At 42.9% G+C, this 23,618-nt stretch overlaps 1 protein-coding gene and 1 long non-coding RNA gene across 4 annotated transcripts in view; one reads left to right on the top strand and one right to left on the bottom strand.

Annotated features, from left to right (window-relative positions):
- The window catches only part of MYH7B (myosin heavy chain 7B), a 138,672-nt gene that overhangs the window by 97,275 nt on the left and 17,779 nt on the right, over positions 1 to 23,618 (bottom strand). For 2 of the 3 annotated variants that reach the window (XR_011025240.1, XM_068263030.1), the window contains exon 1: positions 6,026 to 6,100. The exons of the other annotated variant lie outside the window; for it this stretch is intronic. The gene's annotated coding sequence lies outside the window, so the exon portion shown is untranslated. Of the gene's footprint in view, positions 1 to 6,025; positions 6,101 to 23,618 lie in introns of those variants that run through there. 3 annotated transcript variants of the gene reach the window in all.
- On the top strand, positions 817 to 12,867 carry LOC137541632 (uncharacterized). The gene is made up of 3 exons (XR_011025241.1): positions 817 to 950; positions 11,609 to 11,776; positions 11,903 to 12,867. It is a non-coding gene; the product is annotated as an uncharacterized lncRNA (long non-coding RNA).

Below are 23,618 nucleotides of genomic sequence, written 5' to 3'. Positions count from 1 at the left end.
TATTGGTATAAGGTTGCCATGCAAGACCCCCAGATATCAGTATGCATGTGTGCCTCCAGATATCATAGCAGCCGGACGCCTAATACTGAGACACCGCTGCTATGCTGTAGCTTGAGTTTGGCTATACGTTAGCCAAACTATGGTCAGACTTGTAGCCTTCCTTTGCCGGTGCCCAAATAACCAAGTGCATTTCACACCCATTTTACCTACAAAACGGCTATTCTGATTCTAGATAAGTGTCCTATTTAGGCTACAGTTTTCTGTGCACCTGTGTTGATAAAGCAGCCTCAGGCCCGGTTCACATGGAGGCTTGATGTGCGGTAAACAACGGCCGCTGTGCTCATCATTATAGCCCTCCTATTTAAATGAATGGGCAGAGCCAGTACCGTTGTTTCCCACCATTTACCGTCATTTGCACAAACGTAGCTTTTTATCCCTACTTTTCCTGTTGTTTGAGCCAACCTTGGAAGCAACAGGTTCAGGGTTGTTTACTGCATGGCCTCTGTGTCCCCCTGAGGGGGTGAAAAACGCTGATCACAGCTGAAAGCCACCGAAAGATGTCAAATGCTTTTCTACACGCTTGCAGAAATGGATTTGACCAAGACGGCGCGGGACACTCGTGTGAACCGGGCCTCAGTTTGTCATGGTCTACTAGTTGTTTATAAATAGAAATTCATGTGCTTCTTTTCACAGTTTATTTACTTGATGCAGTCTGTGCTGCATCAAATAAAGGGAGAGTTCACGGACCTGAACTAACGTGCACAGTGATGACATCAGCAGCTGCTCTGCAACTACAATCAGCAGTTTTGAACTTGCCTGTATTTACTAGAATGCAGAAGTAATATAGTGATGGCTATTTGTGTGATGGCTTTGCTTCTAGACTTGGCTGTCTTAATTTGAGTGATTTGAATAAAAGGATTACCTGAATAGAACTTCAGACACTATGACAGGTAAGCTATTTCTCCTACACTGTACCTCATGTGAATAATGAGAAACAGTTAATTCTTCACAAGTAAAATGTTATAAGAAATAAGTATTCTGATAAATCTCTTCTTCTATTGCCAATAAAAAAAATGTAAAAATATATTAACTGTTGGACAAACCTAATAAATTACAAGTGATCTGACAAACTCTTTCCTGACTACTGCAAGGCTGAATGCAGCGATCTAGTTCATGTTAAAGCTGCTCCTTGCGATTATATTTAGTGTATTGTATATTTAGTATATGACATTTAGATGTAGGCACAGCAACTACCTGAAAAAAAACAAGCTTACTTCAGAACTTTCATCCGGATGCATGCTGAGGTCTCCTGTCAACTCCTCAACAGTAACCATACAACAGTGTTTTTCAACCATACAAAGCATACATGTTTATACTTATATAGTTACACAGATGTTTAATTATTATATACTAATTGTTTGTATCCTATGCCATTCATTAATATATTTCTGAAAATCGAGGCCGCTGTTTGAGATTGTTAGCCCAAAATACTTTAGTTACCATTAGTAATCAAAAGTCTGACTGATAGGATTTCTAAGTTTGATTTTTAATTGATAGTTATGTTATTCTATAAAGGCCTAAATCTGCTTAAAGGGCAACTGAAGTAAGAAGAATATGGAGGCTGCCATATTTATTTCCTTTTAAACAATACCAGTTGCCTGACAGCTCTGTTGATCTATGTGGCTGCAGTAGTGTCTCAATAACACAAGAAACAAGCATGCAGCTTATCTTGTCAGATCTGACAATGTCAGAAACACCAGATCTGCTGCATGCTTGTTCACGGTCTACGGCTGAAGATATTAGAGGCAGAGGATCAGCAGTATAGCCAGCTGGTATTGCTTAAAAGGAAATAAATATGGCAGTCTTCATATCCCTCTTACTTCAGTTGTCCTTTAAAACGAACCTGAAATAATTTATTAAAAGAAAAGAGTTTCACTTACCTGAGGCTTCTCCCAGCCCCCTGCAGCCGCCCTGCCCTGCCCCGGTACACAACAATCCTCCGGTCCCCCGCTGCGGCTCAGTTTCTCTTTGTTCAGTCGCCGTCCATTGCTCCTGCTTGTAAGTGCATGCACCCTCGTTCACGTCCTGAGCAGGCGCAGAAGAGATTTTCTCGTGCTGCACAGGACGTGAACGAGGATGCGTACGGCCAGGGCCACGCAGGAGTAGTGGCTGTCGACTTGTCAGTCAGCGGTGAAGAAACGAAGCTGCAGCGGGGGACTGGAGAATCTTTGTGGACCGGCGCCAAACAGGATTGCTGCAGGGGGCTGGGAGAAGCCCCAGGTAAGTGATTTTTTTTTTAAACTTATTTCAGGTTCGCTTTAAATATTTTGACAGACAAACCAAACAACAGTGGACATGCTAAAATCAAAACCAATCTTAGATTACCTCAGTTAAAATTTCTTTAAAGAGAACCTGTGAGGAAAAATAGTGCCCAATTTGGGTACTTAACTCAGTAGAGGGGAACTTCTGAATCCTTCAGAGGCTTCACCCCTCCCCGACTGCCTTGTCGTACCAGTGGTGGGATCCCCGCAAGCCCGTCTGTGCACTAGCACAGACATAAATCTGCTCGTACTGTAGCATGGGCGCGAGTTTCGGGGGGTCCCGGGGCTGGATCAGCGAGGTGAACGTGGGAAACCTCTGGAGGATCCAGAAGCTTCTCCCTACCGAGGTAAGTACCTAAATTAAGCATTTTTTCCCTCACAGGTTTTCTTTAAAGTATGTACTCTTCTACAAAAGTTAGGGTTTACCAGTGTGGTGGCTCACATCATCTAAAACATCATTGCCATGTATACATTTATTTAAAAAAAATGCAAACATACACCTGTGTTTTAGACCTGACTAAAATAGTAACTTCGTTTTGTTTATGTTGATTTGGGGCTCAATTCACAAAGCATTACCACATGTGGAAAAGCAGAAAACTGATTTTGCAGAACATTTTGTCAAGTCACAAAGGCTGTAACCGCACGGAAAACTAAAATTACTGAGTAGTGAGGTAAATTGCCAAACCTGGCAGGTAAACTATCAAGCACGCGAGGTAAATTGCCGACTTGTGAGGTAAATACCTCATTAATGTAAAGTCACAAAGGCTAACGTGTGTGGTGTAACAAGTGAAATTATAGGTATTTTATCTCCAGCCCTGAACTGTCGGTAAGATAAACAGCCATTTGTGAGGTTACAGACCAGAAAGGGGGAAACTGAGGATAGAGAAAAGCGGAAAGTTAATTAAACTATTCAGGAAAGCTAGAAAGTTAAGTTAATGAAAACATCTTTTTCCTAATTTTGAAAAAAAACACCAACTAATCCTTAAATATAATTGTGTAGTAATTAAAAATGGTTAATAAAATGCTAATGTTTTTGAGCCGAAACAAATTGTATGCAGCCTGGACTTGCTCTTTACTTGTAAGTACAATAAAGAATGCTTTCTGTATCAGATCTGGCTTCCATCTTCCATGCACTGCAATAATCCATCAAACACCAAATGAAATACATGATTGTTTAAAATGCTGAATTAATTACTGCATGAAGTAAAAATCTTTGTGAATTGTCATGATGTTGTTTAGTAATTTACTGACCTATAGCCACATGCAGGAAAATCTTAGTGAATACTCAAAAAAAAAAAAAGTTTACCACATAAGGTAATTTACCTCACATTAAAATTTTGCCTAACAGGTCTTAGCGAATTGAGCCCTTAGTCATGTATACAACTTGATATAATAAATCATCTATACAAAGCTGAAGTATTCATCAGAAGTTGAGAACCTATAGGCTAAAGCATTAGGATCCATTTATATAAAATACTGTAATCATTATTCTGTGATATAAAATAACAGAATGATGATTGCTGTTATTTTAGACTGTTATAATACTTAGAATTGTAAATCATCAAAAACGAATTGTTTAAAACAACAGACCAAATACAAAATTGACTTGTAACTCCTATAACTAGAACTGTTGTATTCATTTCAGAATATGAATAATAATTTAATTGTAACTGATTTGTAAATAATACAGTTTGGCTTTGAATCCTAGCACATGGACTGGAAGGAATAGGACCTCAATTGGCAAGAATTGGGAAATTACAAAACCTGTTCTGTACAGAATTGTTTAAAATAAAAAAAAAAATAATCTTCACACTTTGCTGCTTATAAAATATTAGCCGCTTAGAAGTATTTTGATTGGATGAAAAATAAATATATAGTGGGTAGAAGAGACCGAAGAAATTTAAGAATACCATAGAATGAGCTGTTGTATTTTTAAAACGCTCACACTCTTTTGTAAACTGACCTAAATTTCACTGCATTAAAAAAAAAATTACATTGCAAAATATATTCACCTTATAAATAATAAATTGGGAAAGATAATGCTATTTATAAAAGCACCAGTTAGCATTACATAACATTATATACAAAAAAATGAAGCTGTGTTAGGATTTGCTCACTCTTGCAGTTTTGACTATCTTTAAAATATTTTTTCAGATTCACAGAGGCGTAGGCAATAATCTGTGTTAAGCAGAAATATGTGTGTTAAGTTTTATCACACAATGAGTAGAACAGAATGCAATGTATTACATGCAATGTATTACACTCTACTCATCATGTGTAACACTTTGCGAAAGTAATGCTGCTTAATGCACTTTATTGCATACACCCCATGGTTCACTGTTCTAAAGTACACACCCTTTTCCTTTATTCACTTCATACTACAATTTCATCTAAAATACCCCGTTTAGGTAAACAAATGGTATACTAACATACTGTAACCCTTGCACATTGTTGTCATTATTTGAACTAATAAAGACAACAAACCCTTGATAAATGAAAAAACAATTTATACATACGGCAAATAAGTTCAAAATTTAAATAAAAGGTGTATAGTGTAAAATGTCAGATACAAGAGGCATTACTTACTTTTTGTGAAAAATAAACTACAATTTGAAATGTTAAAATTCCTCTTATAAAAAAAAAAAAGTTTAAAATAAATCATTTCACTGTGAAAAATCACAACACAGCATTAAACAGGGTTGTGCAAAAAAAAAAAAAAAAAATGGCCAAGAGAAAAATGGTGATGGGAAAATGACCATTGAAAAAAACCAGTTTCAACTGTTAAATAAGAGCTGCTTTAGGAGTAGTTGCTGCAGGTTACCACTCTTGTTTTGTTACAGTTATTCATTTCACAAATCATAGGACTGAATAAAATATTTCTATTTAAACAGATCAGTGCGATGACATAAAACAATTTTCCCCACGAGTGAGGTCATATTGCAGGCCTACTTGTTACTGAAACACAGCGGTTGCTGCCTTTAGCTACGTAATGTAAGGAAATAAAAGAAAAAAAAATACCTTCTGCAAATGTAGTTGGCAGCATTAAAAAGTAATAAACAAAAACAGGGATATTTTATTATTATTATTGATTTATGCAGCTACAAATGTCTTAGAGGACCATAAGTTATAAGGGCCAATATGTAATTCACTTTTTCTACTAGAAGATTATTTTTCATCACTTTTGCCATTGAAAGAGTCCCAAAAAGCAGGTGAAAAAGTACTATCAAAATTATTTTGAGTATTTTCTTGCTTGCGTTTTTTTTTTTTTTTTAATGGAATGTTATTAGGAAGATAATTAGTAAAATATGTTATTAGTAAAATAGGACCTAGGAGAGAATTCAGGAGAAAAAGTGAATTGCATATGGGCCAATGTGGTTGTTAAAATGAGACGTTAGTATATTGCTCTTGCATCTGAAATGCTGTTTGCGGACAAGTGCTCATCTAAAAAGCTCAGGGAGTCGGGACAGCTGGCAAGCTGAAATATAACACACATTTAAAAGACATTTTATGGCACAGCTGGTCAGCAAGGCAAATCAGGAAGCTTTCGAGGTTCAAACATGTTCATTGGAAAAATCTTCAAAACTGAGTAAAATTAAGGACAGTTGGAAACTGTATAGAAAGTGTAATGCCAGAGTCCTGGTTCTGGGACTCTCGTTATTCCAGGGGTTAGTACAGACCACACAGACAAGCACAGTGCTACCAACCTTGGCTACGGGACCGAGAGGCTGCGCTCTGAGATACACTGAAGCCTCTTTTTATTGTGTGGCTGAAGGTCACTCTGGAGGGCAGATATGTGAGAAATTCCCATGTGTCAGATACATACAGCTCCATTGGCCCCCTCTGCCCAGACCGACACAAAAGGCAAACTCCCAACCTTATCGCTGCTAAGGAGGTTATTTTTACCTCACAAATTGTCAGTGGGGGAAACTTCACCAGAGTCACTGCCTGCTACGTGCCTCCGTATACATTGTGAATGCCTACAGGCTCATTCAGCTGCAGAGCTGTGCAGGAGCGAAAGCTGTTGGCTGTGTATGATCTGTGGTGGTTAATAACATACAGATATACAAACAGCAATGTCAGAAAGCCACACAATAATACAATTATATACACACACACACCTGCAGTGTTCTGAAGCACCCACTTTTGGGAGCAAAGTCTCTGTAGGCTTCAGTGCGTGTCTACTTTAAAGGCCCTTTCACACTTGAGGAACTGTAGTGAAAATAACCTAATGAATAACATTGCTTATTGTTTACAATAGTAATTTATAGCTTATTTAGTCAGTATTTGCCCATTGTAAAATCTTTCCTCTCCCTGATTTACATTCTGAAATGTATCACTGGTGATGACATCTTTAGTCCAGTCAGGTGATCAGTACGGAATATTTGTTAATTTTCGGACTTATTTCTTGTATCCTATAAGTTCTTATACCTGTTCTAATGTGCTCTGGCTTACTGCAGCCTTTTCTAGTTGCACTGTCTCTGTAATATATCGAATCTTCTTTGTCAAGCTTTGTCGAGCCAGAGAGGAATTCACTGCCTCTGCTGTGATAGGGAGAAGTTATGCAAGCCCCCCCCCCGCCACGTAGGCTCTGTGTGCTTTGTTTACTAATCACAGACAGAGCTCGCTGAGGGGGAAGGGAGCTGCCTGTCTCATTGTAATAAATAGCGGAAACGCTGCCAAGACAGGGAGCGGTATGGCGGCGGGTTCCGTATCAAAGGTGGCGGGTTCCGCATCACAGCTGGCGGACTCCGCCACACCGGCGGTTTCTGCATCGCAGGCGGTCGGACTCCGCCATGTTGGCGGATTCCGCCATGCAGTTTCATGCTGGGGTATTGCCTGGTCCTTCTCTTGCGCACAGACTGAGGGCTACGCGCGCGTGCACCAGGAGACAGGACCTTTATGCGAATAGAAGGGGAGTCAGCTGATCAGCTGACTCCAGTAGTGCTGCTGATTGGCTAAGTGATTGGGGCGGCGCTGCCTGGAGCTGCTGGTATATATAGAACATGTCTCTCAGTTGCTGGTTGTCTGCTGTTGCATATGCTACGTGTTAGCACTCAGACCTAGTCAGATCCTACAGTGTGCTAGAACCAGCAGGAGCTGGGGATCCACACTTAGCCAGTCTTTTGATAGCTTAACCACCTTAGCGGTATGGACGAGCTCAGCTCGTCCATTACCGCCAGAGGGTGCCGCTCAGGCCCTGCTGGGCCGATTTTGACCAAATAAAAAGCAGCACACGCAGCCGGCACTTTGCCAGCCGCGTGTGCTGCCTGATCGCCGCCGCTCTGCGGCGATCCGCCGCGAGCAGCGGCGAAGGAGGGTCCCCCCAGCCGCCTGAGCCCTGCAAATAGTTCCGGCCAGCGCTAAGGGCTGGATCAGAGGCGGCTGACGTCAGGACGTTGGCTGACGTCCATGACGTCACTCCGCTCGTCGCCATGGCGACGAAGTAAGCAAAACACGGAAGGCCGCTCATTGCGGCCTTCCGTGTTACTTTTGGCCACCGGAGGCGATTTGGCCGCCGGAGGAGAAGAAGAATGCCTCCGGAGCGCCATCTAGTGGGCTTTCATGCAGCCAACTTTCAGTTGGCTGCATGAAATAGTTTTTTTTTAATTTAAAAAAAACCCTCCCGCAGCCGCCCTGGCGATCTTAATAGAACGCCAGGGTGGTTAAAGTACTAATTGAATTGTATATTTGTTATGACCTTCTGCTACTCCTGACTACTCTCCTGTTTTCTGAATCTGTACCTTTGCCAATCTGATCTAGTTGCCGACTCAGCTTGTTCACCACTCTGATTTGGCTCTCCGTCTCTGTACCGTATCTGTCCGTGTGTTGCCGAACCTGCTTGTCTGACTCCTCTGCCCTCACCAGGGAACTTAGTCCTGGTGAGGGACTCTCAGTTCAGTTATCACCTGCTCCTCAGGTGATTAGCTGCAGTATAGTCTGAATCACCTGCTCCTCAGGTTGATAGCTGCAGTATAGTCTGTATCGCCTGCTCCTCAGGTTGATAGCTGCAGTATAGTCTGAATCACCTGCTCCTCAGGTGATTAGCTGCAGTATAGTCTGAATCACCTGCTCCTCAGGTGATTAGCTGCAACATAGTCTGTATCGCCTGCTCCTCAGGTTGATAGCTGCAGTACAGTCTGAATCACCTGCTCCTCAGGTGACTAGCTGCAGTACAGTCTGAATCACTCGCTCCTCGAGTGATCTCTCTGCATTGTCTCTGAGCTCCACCAGCTCCTCGGGTGAACCTATACTCCTCTGTGTCTCCAGCTTGCTGGAGTACTGACTACTGTGTTCTTTAGAGATACCCTCTGATACCGGCTCCTCTGGGATACTGGGTATCTCTAACAATTACTGTTGCACTTAAACACTATTCTACACCTAAGTGTCCTGTGTCTTGCTATACTTGTATTATTGGTGATTCTGCAGATCACTATATAATCAGGTATAACATCTGCATTATTGGTGATACTGTAGATCACCAATAATCAGAAAATCTGTTCTTGCTGACACCAATCGTTACACTCATGCTGAGAACTGTGAGAATCCCAGACTGGAGTGCAGATAATTCTCTATGTAATTAAAAATTGTAGTATACTGTAACATGAGATATATACAAACATCACTTCCTGGGTAGCGGCCATGTTTTTTGTTTGTAAACACTGCCTAAAACTGGCGCTTAAAAGCCAAGATCGCGGCGGGGAGCGGCGGAAATGGCAAAGAGGGGCCCAGGAGAAGATAATGAATAGAATGGCATACTTTTTATTGTAAGAATTTGAGAGTACAGATTCTCTTTAAAAAAAAAAACAATGGAGAAATCAGCAGGTGCCAATCTGGTGTTATGTTAGTATAATTGAGTAATAGTGTTATGTTGAAGCAGGCAATGCACTCACCGATCTTCCCCATTGATTTAAATCAATCTCACGGAAATCTTTAGGGCAGCAGGCTTCAATAATTGTCAGTTTGATTGATATTTGTAAATAAAAAAAAATCGATCTAAATTATTTATTGAAAAGAAAATTTCAGTAGATCCAGGGCATGGGAGAAGCAGCGGCAGACCGACAGCCTATTATAGTGTTGAACTGCTACAAACAGTGCAGTGGTGCGCTTCGATACAATTCTCCAGATTTCAAGCTGAAATCTTTTGAAAATATATGTACAGTGTGTGGAAGGATTCAATAGCCCTCTGATCAGATTCAAATCAGGGAGGGATCGATGTGTCTGCTACATTGGATGGCAATGTATGGGCACCTTAAAACATGGGAACTGTGCTTAAATATGTAGACTTTTACTTAACTGAAGTTTCTTACTTCCAGCCCCCTCAGCAACCCCCCCCCCCCACACCATAGTATGTGAGGTCCCTTGGCGTCTATTGTGTGCCCCCTAGTCTTCTGCTGGTGGCTCCGTAAGATGAACAGTCTGGACTCTAGTCGCTCCGACTGTGCATGTGCGGTCCTGTCCTCGCACCCATCTCGACTGTGCTCCTATTGCTGGGTGCGTGATCGAGATGGGTGTGTGGAGGGACCGCCCATGTGGAATAGGTGCGGCTGGGGTTCTGGTTGCACATCTTATGGAGCCACCGGCAGGAGAACGAAGGGGATCCTGAACAAAGGGGAGGCTGAAGTACCTCACAGACTACAGGGGGCTGGAAGAAGTCCCAGGTAAGTAAAAATCTGCAGATTAAGCACAGTTCAGGTGTGCTTTAAGTGTCACAGGATGCTCATGGTTGCGGTGCTCTTGGAGATCTTTGTGATCAGATTGATGAGCTGACAGATATGCAAGGCCGGATTTGTAGTCTCTACCGCCCAAGACCACTGTCAGCCCCCCCCCCTCCCCCCTTCAGGTAGCCAGATGACTCTTCCCACTCCCTCCAGTATAGGTAGCCTCCAGTATAGGTAGCCCGTTGACACTTCCCTCCAGTATAGGTGACCTTTTCCCCCTCCTCTAGTTTAGATGACCCCTTCCCTCAAATATAGGTATCCTGGTGACCCTCCCCCCTTCCGTATAAATAGCCTGATGGCTCCACTCCCTCCAGTATAGGTAGCCAGGTGACCCTTGCGTGTTGTGTTAACAGTTAGCTTTAAGGATGGAATATCTGAAAACAAGTTCAATCTATAAGGTTTACTTTCATTTTAACCCCCTTGCCGCTCCAATTCCCGCGGCAAGGGGGCAGCGCAGCACTTTTTTTTTAATTTTATTTTTTTTAATCATGTAGCGAGCCCAGGGCTCGCTACATGATAGCCGCTGAGCAGCGGCATCCCCCCACCCACTCCAATCGCCTCCGGTGATCAGAGTAAGCAGGAAATCCCGTTCAGAACGGGATTTCCTGCTGGGCTTCCCCTGTCACCATGGCGACGGGGCGGGATGACGTCACCGATGTCAGAGGGAATCCCGATCCACCCCTCATCGCTGCCTGGCACTGATTGACCAGGCTGCGCAAAGGGGTCTGGAGGGGGGGCAGCGCGGCGGGTAGGGGCGAATCGCGGGTGGAGGCGGCTACCGTAATATGCACGCAGCTAGCAAAGTGCTAGCTGCGTGCAATAAAAAAAAAATATGCAAATCGGCCCAGTGGGGCCTGAGAAATTCTCCTGCGCAGGTTACCCCGAGCTGAGCTCGGGATAACCGGCAAGGAGGTTAAATGAAGCTGTAGTGTTTTTAATATTTTTGTTTTTTAATTATCTGATTATATTTTGTATTAAAAATCAATTTTTGTTTTTATTCTTAAAACAGGTATATAAAGAAATTTACATATTTAATGATTAGTTGCGTCCTTTAGCAGGAACAAATAGTCTCGAGACAAAGATTTATGCGTTGTTGGAAGATCACATCAGCTGACAATTTACAGCAATGCATGACTCAAATGTTTAACGTGACATTGCAGTGGATACATATCAAGTGTTATATCCTGAAAAAGTCGTGTTTAACCGCCCTGGCGGTATAATTCCTTCCTGATTTTAGGGTCTAAAAGTAGTACAATTTTTTCATGTGCATTTAGACCCTGAAAGCAAGAAAAAAATCATAAACTCAAACTCAATAAAAATCATAAACTCAAAAATGAGTTTATTAGTTCTACCTCCTATTTTAAGTGTTTTGCTATATACATTTATCTTAAATCCTTTGGTTGAGTGTTGGGAACATCATCAATCGATACCTTATGTGACATACTGTATAATGAAGCCTGGCTGCACAGAATATGAATTCAAATCATATTAATCGTCAAGTATGTACAATACCTACTAAGCTGCTATATAATCAATATGTTACAAATGTGTACTATGTATATTTTACAGTGAAAGAAGTAAAAAAAAAAAAAATTGATGGAGGAATATGAAGGACAACTTTCGAAGGGAGCTCTTGGAAGAAGTAAAGAGCAAAAGTGGGTCTGGGGCATCTACTAGGAAAAAATATGCTTACACTGCACAACTTGCTTTCCTCAGTCGGAGAATGGACCTGGAGCCGTAAGTAACCTTTTTATGTGGATTGGTAGCATACAAGATTTTTGTTCTCATCCATAACACATGCATATACGTACACATATGTCATGTTTACAATTTGAATATTGACCAAGCTTTGTCCTTCCATAGGACACAAGATAATATTCCTGCTGATGTGCCGGTCATAGTTGACGAAGCTGATGAAGAAGATGGCATGGACAATACTTCTGCAACTTTATTATCAGAATCAGACACACAAAGTGATGACACCTCAAACACTAGTAGTGTCACAGTACTGTCTCCTTCACATTCAAGTAGTAGTGTCCCATTAGTGTCTCCTTCACAGGCAACGAGTTCTGCCAAAACACCTGCAAAAGTAACAGGAAGGCGCAGAGCTGCACTTACTAGTGGACAATCCAGTTTTGAGACTGGTGTACTAAGTTCCATGCAGGAAGCAGTTGGTGCATTACATTACGCTAGATGTGATCATTATAATTTTTCTGTCAGTCTAGTACCCTATATGAAGAAATTCCCTGAAGAGAAAATCTTAGACCTTCGACAGGGTATTATTGAGCTCATAAAAAAATAAATCACCTCCCAGCCATCTAATACAGTGGACCAATCACACAGCTCTTCTTCCAGCACACCTTCACAATCACCTCCAGTGCCTATTCCGCCATATCCCAAACAACCACCCTATGGGCACTTGCAATACAATCAGGGACAGGGTAACTACCCAAATGAACAGGATGCAGCATACCACAATTACCCATATAGGCCTCCAAATCACATGGGCTATTACCCCCCTTTACCAACCTCCTTATAATGTTAATCAGCAAACTCAAGAGCCTGTTGTGTACACCGATTTTACACAAACAAGGCCACAACAAGCAACTGAGAATACAGCTTCCAGCAAAAGTTATTTTGTGGACCTGCTCAGACGAGATGATGTCTAATTATTATTTAGATTTTGGCACCAATATGCAAGTTAAAGTAAGGTTTGTTAGGCGCAACCTGAGATCCCATAACAATTATAACCTGTAAGATTAAAGGACCTCTATGGCAAAAAATGTCACATTTAAAATACATACAAATAAAAAGTATGTTTCTCGCAGAGTAAAATGAGCCATAAATGACTTTTCTCCTATGTTGCAGTCACTTACAGGAAGCAGTAGAAATCTGACAGACCCGACAGGTTTTGGAGTAGTCCATCTCTTCATGGGATATTCTCCACAAGGCTTCTATTTTTAAAGAGCCAAACCCTGAAACAATATTTATATAAAGATGCACACTTCGCCACCTACCTGTTTGCACACTTTTTGGCAGTTGGGCAGAGCAACTGCCATTCACTAAGGAGATGGAATAGTGCAAAACCTGTCGGTTGTGTCAGATTTCTACAGCTTACTGTAAGTGACAGCAGCATAGGAGAAAAGTAATTTATGGCTCATTCTACTCTGGAAGAAACGTACTTCTTATTTGTATGTGTTTACGTCATGTTAAATTTGTGTTGTTGAACATTGAACTATTTATTCTAAAACTATTATGTGAGTACATATGTACACAGAAAACATCACTACAAAAATACTGTGGGGTTATGTGTGCTTCATACAGATACAAAGTTGTATTTGAGGTTGTTTTTCTCAAAAAAATAAAAGAAAAAGGTGCCAAACATTAAAAAAGCAAAAAGAAAATAAAAGTTAGGTAAACTACCACTATTGTATCTGTGTGAGTACGTATTATTCATTATTTGTTTGAAGTATGTGATGCTGCCACTCATACAGGTGTGTAGTCCCCTTTAACCTCCTTAGCGGTAACCCCGTGTGTGACACGGGGTAAGCCGCCGGAGGGTGCCGCTCAGGCCCTGCTGGGCCGATTTAAATAATTTTTTTTTTGCTGGACGCAGCTAGCACTTTGCTAGCTGCGCCAGCAGCCCGATCGCCGCCGCCGCGCGCCCGATCGCCGCTATCCGGTGCGGCGCGCCCCCTCCCCCCCCAGACCCCGTGCGCTGCCTGGCCAATCAGTGGCAGGCAGCGCCAAGGGGTGGATCGGGTCTCCCAATGACGTCCCGACGTCGGTGACGTCATCCCGCCCCGTCGCCATGGCGACGGGGGAAGCCCTCCAGGAAATCCCGTTCTTTGAACGGGATTTTCTGATCGAAGCGGGCGGGGGGATGCCGCTGAGCAGCGGCTATCATGTAGCGAGCCCTGGGTTCGCTACATGATTTAAAAAAAAAAAAAAAAAACTGCTGCGCTGCCCCCTGGCGGTATTTTTCATACCGCCAAGGGGGTTAAAAGCTCTAAAAATCCAACACATCGGCTAAATTTGGTAAAAAAAAAATAAAAAATAGAAAATTGAATTAACCAATCATATTGCAAATCGCTAATCGCTATCGCTCACAAAACACTATACACTTTTTGCAAAACGCCAGAAAACGCTGATGAAATCGCTAACAAACCGCTCACAGAAACCCTAGCGATTGCGATTAGCGATTGCATTTTGTAGTGGGCTCCAGGCCTAACTACTGTTAGGCTTTTATTGCTGTTTGGCATACAGAAATCTGCTCACTGAAATGATCTCTCCTTATGCTAGGTACACACCATACAATTTTCTGTTATGCTGGGCATTCACGGCTCGATTTTGCCGCTCGATTCCGCGCCCGACGGTTTTCCGCACTCGATTCTGCAGGTGATTCTCTTATCTATCGCTTGTTTTTCTTATCTTTTTCCATTGTACTCCATGCAGAATCGAGCGCGGGAACGATCGGGCGGGAGATCGGACATGTCGGAAATGATCTATCGAGCCATCTAAATGGCTCAGAATCGAGCCGTCTATTCCCAGCATTAGATTTTCTGTGAAGGTACATACTCACGTCGGATTTTTCCAAACGACAGGTTGTTTGGACGTCAAATCGGGCGTGTGTATGGTCGGTCGTTCAGCTCATTAGATTGGATTTTAGCGATCCGCCAAGCAGATCAGTCAAAACCCGTCTTATCAGCTGAATGACAGACCGTACACACGCCCGATTTGACGTCCAAACGACCGGACACTGAAACGTCCAAACGACCTGTCGTTTGGAAAAATCTGACGTGTGTACGAGCCTTAAGATTTACCTGACAGATAGATAATTTCCAACATGTTGGAAATTATCTATCCAACCATCTATCTGCCTGGCAATTAGGCATTGTTCTACTTAGCAGGAAAGAACCAGAAGATAATGCACCAGAGATAATGACCAGTCTCTACAGAAAATAACCTAACAGAAAAATCGAAAGGTACATACACACGTCGTTTGGACGTTTGGAGTTTCTCTTTGTGCATTCAGTTCAGCTCTGTATTTAGCAAATGTATTCCAAGTGTAGCGGGCATTCTATAATTATAATGCAAGCTCTACTGCTTCAGACAACCAAAGTACAACAATTTGGGACCACCAAGAGACTCTTTAAGTCAGCCTCCTTTTGTGTCACCAGCCCCTCCCTCTAGATTGTAAGCCTTTGGCAGGGCCCTCTTCCCTTGTGTATCATACTTGACTGTGTGCACTTTACCCAGAATTTGGAACTGGTAATTTTTACCACTACCATTCCAGTTTATGATCTGGCATTGTACTATTATCTGCATTGTGTTGTGTATCTTATTGCTATTACCTGTATTGTTGTATCTATGGTCCGTTACCTGTATTGTTCTGTCAACCCTGTTATCATTGTCTGTAAGCCTATTTATTGTACAGCGCTGCGTAATATGTTGGCGCTATATAAATCTAATAAATAATAATAATAATAATTAAAGGACTCCCGAGGTGAAAATTGCAAGCTATCTTTACTTAGCTGGGGTTTCTTCCAGCCCCTAGAAGTCTTCTAGGTCCCTCACTGCAGCTCCTGTGCTCTCCCGTTTCCCACTGGCTGCCCGAAGGCTCGCCCACCCATTGGCGGGTTGGCGCTTCTGCGCATGAGCGGGCACCCGTGTCATTGGGTGCGTACTGCACCTGTGCAGTATTCTTTTTCCACTTTTTTGCAATGCAAAAGCAAAAATGTTGTAAAAACTTGAAAAAGTTAAATTGGACTTTATTTTGAACTACTTATATTGCGTACTTCTTTGCTTTCTATGCTCTGAAATAAGTTGTTTAATAGATATGGTGTAAAAAAAAACATAAGAAATAATTCTACAATTTTGGCATCTTAAAACAGAAGGTATTTGCTATATTTCAGCTTTAAAGTAAACGTGAGACGTTGCTTACTGGTGTATTAATACTTACCTGGGGCTTCCTCCAGTTCCATGAGGTGTGTGGGCCCCCTCGCTGTCCTCTCCATTCTCTTACTATGCCTCCTGGTAATCTGGCCAATTGCGGCCAGTTGTGTACTTCTGCACATGCCTGGGCGCGTGCTCCCGTGCGCGTCTGCATGCGCAGTAGTACTGTGCAGGCATAGAATGCTCCCGGCTGCTGGAGCGTGATGGGGCTGCACACGTGGCCGAGCCGCGCATATGCATAATAATGAGGCCGGACAGATTACCGGAATGAGAATATAACGGAGCAGCGAGGGAGTCCATGTACCTCATGGGGCTGGAGGAAGCTTCCGGTGAGTATAAATACACCCCTAAGCGACAACTCAGGCTTACTTTACAGCACATTCAGACCGCCTAATGTATAGTGTGTCTACAGCTAGAACCTGTTTTGGACCTTCTGGTCCCCTCATCAGTGCATTGGGTTTAGTTACCCTGACCAGATGCCCGTTTTACCTGGGACATGTCCCAGGTTCAGGGTCCCCTGCCCCAGGCTGCAATGTGTGCCAGGTTATATCCCACTTTTGGCCGTCGGGTGTCCCAGCCATGGGACTCTGTGGCCACATGAGGTAATGTTTGCCTCATTTACCGTTTGCGGAGTCGAAGTAATCGTTTTCTGCTGCATTTCATGTGTCAGAGGTAACGGCAGTTGCAGTTATTATCCGGTGGTCATAGAGACTGCATTTGCTACGTTGAGGTTATTGTTGCAGCATTTGGCATTTTGGGGGCTCATAATTATTAAATGGTATGTGAATACTGTAGCATCAGCAGCTTCTGCAGCTTTAACGCACAATCTAATCTCACCATAGTCATAGTCTAATGTCCTACGACATGATTATGTATTTATATAGCACTGGCATCTAACGCAGCACTTTACAGAGTACATAGTCATGTCCTTGGCGGAGCTCACAATCTAATCCCGGCCATAGTCAATTCTAATGTCCCACCATATCATAATTATGTATTTATGTAGCAATGACATCTTCTGCAGTACTTTACAGAGTACATAGTCATGTTATGGACTGACATCCATGATGCAAATCTTCCATTTCACTACATCATTGTGTAAACACTGCTTTCTTATGTGTTTGGGGAACATTGCCTAATTACCTTTTTAGTGTGTTTGAGTTCTATAATAGGCTGATTATTTGCTAACGTTAAAGGTGGGTGGGGGTAGGTTATGTTTGAAAATCTGTGCACTGTAATCTATAAAGCTTAAAAGAAAGGCATCCAGCATCACCAATTGTTATTGTAAAAATAATATCAGCATAACATTACTCACATATATTTCACTGGTTTATAGCTTGACTAACAAACAGGTTCAACATTACTGTACCAGTAGCCAGGAGTTGACCATCTGGAGCAGATTTGTAAAGGTCTCAGGATCAAGACCTTTACAGTGCTAGTTGAAGCAGGTTCAGCTGCTTGTGGCTTTTTAGTATCCCTGACCTCTCACACCCTGTTGGTGGTAAGATATTTCCACTTGACTTCACAGGTGCACCAACCTGTACTGGCCAAAACTGTCTCACGCTTCCAGATGGATTCTTAACACCTTCTCAGCTTATGGGTTCAGTATGCTACATGAAGATGAATATATAGACTGCCATGGCATACACATTAACTTAACTAAGCAGTTAATTTGGCCACACAGCCTGATTGTTAAAGAGGAACATTAACCAAGGATTGAACTTAATTCCAATCAGTAGCTGGTACCCACTTTCCCACAAGAAATCTTTACCTTTTCTCAAATAGATCATCATTGGGGGGGCAGGGGGAGGGATGTCTGTATGGCTGCTATTGTGGTGAAACCCCTCCCACAGTGTGATGTCATGACCATGGTCCTGACCGTTTGCGGTCTGTAAACCTCATTGCATTGTGGTGAAATGTGCCCACATTGCATACATTTTGTGCTGACATGGTTGCCCACATTGCGTTTATTTTGTACTGACATGTTTGCCCGCATTGCGTTTATTTTGTACTGACGTGTTTGCCCGCATTGCGTTTATTTTGTACTCACGTGTTTGCCCGCATTGCGTTTATTTTGTACTGACGTGTTTGCCCGCAGTGCGTTTATCTTGTACTGACATGTTTGCCCGCAGTGCGTTTATCTTGTACTGACATGTTTGCCCGCATTGCATTTATTTTGTACTGACACGTTTGCCCGCATTGCATTTATTTTGTGCTGACATGTTGCCCGCATTGCATTTATTTTGTACTGACATGTTTGCCCGCAATGCGTTTATTTTGTACTGACACGTTTGCCCGCAATGCGTTTATTTTGTGCTGACATGTTTGCCCGCATTGCATTTATTTTGTACTGACATGTTTGCCCGCATTGCGTTTATTTTGTACTGACATGTTTGCCCGCATTGCGTTTATTTTGTGCTGACATGTTGCCCGCAATGTGTTTATTTTGTGCTGACATGTTGCCCGCAATGCGTTTATTTTGTGCTGACATGTTGCCCGCAATGCGTTTATTTTGTGCTGACATGTTGCCCGCAATGCGTTTATTTTGTGCTGACATGTTGCCCGCAATGCGTTTATTTTGTGCTGACATGTTTGCCCCCATTGCGTTTATTTTGTACTGACATGTTTGCCCGCGTTGTGTTTATTTTGTACTGACATGTTTGCCCGCGTTGTGTTTATTTTGTACTGACATGTTTGCCCGCATTGCATTTATTTTGTACTGACATGTTTGCCCGCATTGCGTTTATTTTGTGCTGACATGTTGCCCGCAATGTGTTTATTTTGTGCTGACATGTTGCCCGCAATGCGTTTATTTTGTGCTGACATGTTGCCCGCAATGCGTTTATTTTGTGCTGACATGTTGCCCGCAATGCGTTTATTTTGTGCTGACATGTTGCCCGCAATGCGTTTATTTTGTGCTGACATGTTGCCCGCAATGTGTTTATTTTGTGCTGACATGTTTGCCCCCGTTGCGTTTATTTTGTACTGACATGTTTGCCCGCGTTGTGTTTATTTTGTACTGACATGTTTGCCCGCATTGCGTTTATTTTGTACTGACACGTTTGCCCGCATTGCGTTTATTTTGTACTGACACATTTGCCCGCATTGCGTTTATTTTGTACTGACATGTTTGCCCGCAGTGCGTTTATCTTGTACTGACATGTTTGCCCGCATTGCATTTATTTTGTACTGACATGTTTGCCCGCATTGCGTTTATTTTGTACTGACATGTTTGCCCGCATTGCGTTTATTTTGTGCTGACATGCTGGCCGCAATGCGTTTATTTTGTGCTGACATGTTGCCCGCAATGCGTTTATTTTGTGCTGACATGTTGCCCGCAATGCGTTTATTTTGTGCTGACATGTTGCCCGCAATGCGTTTATTTTGTGCTGACATGTTGCCCGCAATGCGTTTATTTTGTGCTGACATGTTGCCCGCAATGCGTTTATTTTGTGCTGACATGTTTGCCCCCATTGCGTTTATTTTGTACTGACATGTTTGCCCGCGTTGTGTTTATTTTGTACTGACATGTTTGCCCGCATTGCGTTTATTTTGTACTGACATGTTTGCCCGCGTTGTGTTTATTTTGTACTGACATGTTTGCCCGCATTGCGTTTATTTTGTACTGACATGTTTGCCCGCGTTGTGTTTATTTTGTACTGACATGTTTGCCCCATTGCGTTTATTTTGTACTGACATGTTTGCCCGCGTTGTGTTTATTTTGTGCTGACATGTTTGCCCCCATTGCGTTTATTTTGTACTGACATGTTTGCCCGCGTTGTGTTTATTTTGTACTGACATGTTTGCCCCCATTGCGTTTATTTTGTACTGACATGTTTGCCCGCGTTGTGTTTATTTTGTACTGACATGTTTGCCCGCATTGCGTTTATTTTGTACTGACATGTTTGCCCGCGTTGTGTTTATTTTGTACTGACATGTTTGCCCCATTGCGTTTATTTTGTGCTGACATGTTGCCTGCAATGCGTTTATTTTGTACTGACATGTTGCCCGCAATGCGTTTATTTTTGAGCTGACATGTTGCCCGCTATGAGTTTATTTTGTGCTGACATGTTGCCCGCTATGCGTTTATTTTGTGCTGACATGTTGCCCGCAATGCGTTTGTTTTGTGCTGACATGTTGCCCGCAATGCATTTATTTTGTGCTGACATGTTGCCCGCAATGCGTTTATTTTGTGCTGACATGTTTGCCCCCATTGCGTTTATTTTGTACTGACATGTTGCCCCCATTGCGTTTATTTTGTGCTGACATGTTGCCCGCAATGCGTTTATTTTGTGCTGACATGTTGCCCGCAATGCGTTTATTTTGTGCTGACATGTTGCCCGCAATGCTTTTATTTTGTGCTGACATGTTGCCCGCAACGCGTTTATTTTGTGCTGACATGTTTGCCCCCATTGTGTTTATTTTGTACTGACATGTTTGCCCCATTGCGTTTATTTTGTGCTGACATGTTGCCCGCAATGCGTTTATTTTGTGCTGACATGTTTTCCCCCATTGTGTTTATTTTGTACTGACATGTTTGCCCCATTGCGTTTATTTTGTGCTGACATGTTGCCCGCAATGCGTTTATTTTGTGCTGACATGTTGCCCGCAATGCGTTTATGTTGTGCTGAAATGTTGCCCGCAATGCGTTTATTTTGTGCTGACATGTTTGCCCCCATTGCATTTATTTTGTACTGACATGTTTGCCCCCATTGCGTTTATTTTGTACTGACATGTTTGCCCCCATTGCGTTTATTTTGTGCTGACATGTTGGCCGCAATGTGTTTATTTTGTGCTGAAATGTTGCCCGCAATGCGTTTATTTTGTGCTGACATGTTGCCCACATTGCGTTTATTTTGTGGTGTCTGGGGTAACTGTTGCTGCATTTATCATTTAATGGTCATAGTTGGCTGTGTTTGCTGCTTTGGAGTTATGGTATACTATTAAATAGCATCACACAGTTTCTGTACACCCATGATGCGAATCCTCGTTTGACCACATCACGGCTTAAACACTGCTTTCTTATGCCTTGCTGTTGCATCATTACGTTAGCTCCGCCCACAGAATGTCATGGCCATTTTTTCGGCGCGCGCAGGCACCACACTTTTCGGCGCGACGCACCCCCCCCCCATTTTTCTACGCGGCGCCCCCTCCCTCCCCCCCTGTCCCAGGTTGAGCCTACAAAAATCTGGTCACTGTACTTTAGTGAATGGAAGTTGCTCCGTCCAACTGCCATAATAGAGTGCAGCAAGCAGGGACAATGTCCAGCCTCCTTGTATAAAACCTTTTCAGGGACGGTCTTCATAAAGAATAAAGACCATGATGAGAATCCCTCATGAAGAGATGGACTAGTCCAGGGGTGCCCATTAGGTAGATCGCGAAGGACTTCATGGTAGATCCCGACCCCACTACATTTTCCATTCTGTATATACAAGTGTGCTCCTAAAATTGTACATAGGGTAGATCACTTTGACTTGCTAATTTTTAAAAGTAAAAACACTTTTCCTTGTGACAGCTTATACAAATCCGGCAATCAATCTGCAGTGTGTCTACCCCCTGCTTATGTGGAAGCAGACATAGGGTTAACATCCTGTGTTTACAAATTAGCTGCTCTGCAAAGCCAGCTGACACAGCTGAGAGATCAAATTGCAGTGGGAAGATGAGGGGGACAGGCTAAACTCCCTAAATACATACAGGGTCTGTTTCTCTGTTTTCCTTCTGTACTAGCAAGTTTTAAAGAGACTCTGTAACATTAAAAAGATCCCCTGGGGGGTACTCACCTCGGGTGGGGGGAAGCCTCCGGATCCTAATGAGGCTTCCCACGCCGTCCTCTGTCCCACGGGGGTCTCTCCGCAGCCCTCCGAACAGCCGGCGACTGTGCCGACTGTTAGTTTAATATTTACCTTTGCTGGCTCCAGCGGGGGGCGCTGTGGAGGCTTTCCGTTCCGAACTACACGGAAATACCCGATCTCAGTCGGGTCCGCTCTACTGCGCAGGCGCCGGAAACTTGCGCCTGCGCAGTAGAGCAGACCCGACGGCGATCGGGTATTTCCGTGTAGTTCGGAGCCGACAGCCGTCAGAGCGCCTGCGCTGGAGCCAGGAAGGTAAATAATGACGTCACCGCTGCCCGGACTCCACGGAGGGCTGCAGCGAGACCCCTGACGGATGGAGGACGGCGTGGGAAGCCTCATTAGGATCCGGAGGCTTCCCCCACCCGAGGTGAGTACCCCCCAGGGGATCTTTTTATGTTACAGATCCTCTTTAAATCCGGATGATACCATTTATTGGCTAACTAAAAAGAATAAGAATAAGCAAGCTTTCGGCTTAGCAGCCTTCGTCGGGCTTAAATCCTGAGCACCAAGAGGCACATTTAAAACTTCTTGCTTTTACTGATGGCTAACACGGTACAATACCCTACTGCTTTCTTCTGTACTGTGCAAGAGTTCAGGTCCACTTCAAAAAGAGAAAGTGTATTCAAAATTATTTTGCAAAAAGTTTAGTTATTGTAAAGTTGGTGCTGCCACCTATCAGCAGAGGTAATAAACCATTGGAGAGGACAATGATTTGATGAATGGCTGGAAGGATATCCATGATAAAAGCAGCAGAGCATACGACACACTGGAATACATATCTATGGATGTGTTAAGCCGAGTCGGTGGAAGTTGGACTTGCAGCACATTATAAAGGAGTGTATGGTGGCCTCCTTAATTAGAAGCGTAATGTCTGCATTCCTGGCGGTCCTCTTATATGCTGTCTTTAAGTGTCTTTGAAGAGCAAGAGGCACATGTTTAACCCCATCCTGACTTGCAGTAATCTCAGTGCAACTGTGGCAGGCGGCACACATGTGGCTGAGCTCAGCTGTTGTTACAGCTATGTCTTTGTCAGTATGGAATATATACATACTGTACTCACATACACTGTATATATCTCTCATAAAGCAAAGGACAACATCTGGGAGAATGTATACAGTGGGATGCGAAAGTTTGGGCAACCTTGTTAATTGTCATGATTTTCCTGTATAAATCATTGGTTGTTACGATAAAAAATGACAGTTAAATATATCATATAGGAGACACTCACAGTGATATTTGAGAAGTGAAATTAAGTTTATTGGATTTACAGAGAGTGAGCAATAAATGTTTAAATAAAATTAGGCAGGTGCATACATTTTGGCACTGTTGTCATTTTATGGATTCCAAAACCTTTAGAACTAATTATTGGAACTCAAATTGGCTTGGTAAGCTCAGTGACCCCTGACCTACATACACAGGTGAATCCAATTATGAGAAAGATTATTTAAGGGGGTCAATTGTAAGTTTCCCTCCTCTTTTCATTTACTCTGAAGAATAGCAACATGGGGGTCTCAAAACAACTCTCAAATGACCTGAAGGCAAAGATTGTTCACCATCATGGTTTAGGGGACGAACACAGAAAGCTGTCTCAGAGATTTCAGCTGTCTGTTTCCACAGGAACATATTGATGAAATGGAAGACCACAGGCTCAGTTCAAGTTAAGGCTCAAAGTGGCAGACCAAGAAAAATCGCAGATAAACAGAAATGACGAATGGTGAGAACCGTCAGTCAACCCAGAGACCAGCCCCAAAGACCTACAACATCATCTTGCT

Source organism: Hyperolius riggenbachi, chromosome 12, assembly GCF_040937935.1.
Source record: "Hyperolius riggenbachi isolate aHypRig1 chromosome 12, aHypRig1.pri, whole genome shotgun sequence".
Classification (NCBI taxonomy): domain Eukaryota; kingdom Metazoa; phylum Chordata; class Amphibia; order Anura; family Hyperoliidae; genus Hyperolius; species Hyperolius riggenbachi.
Note: the sequence above shows the minus strand (reverse complement) of the source record. Positions and strands in the feature narration are given on the sequence as shown.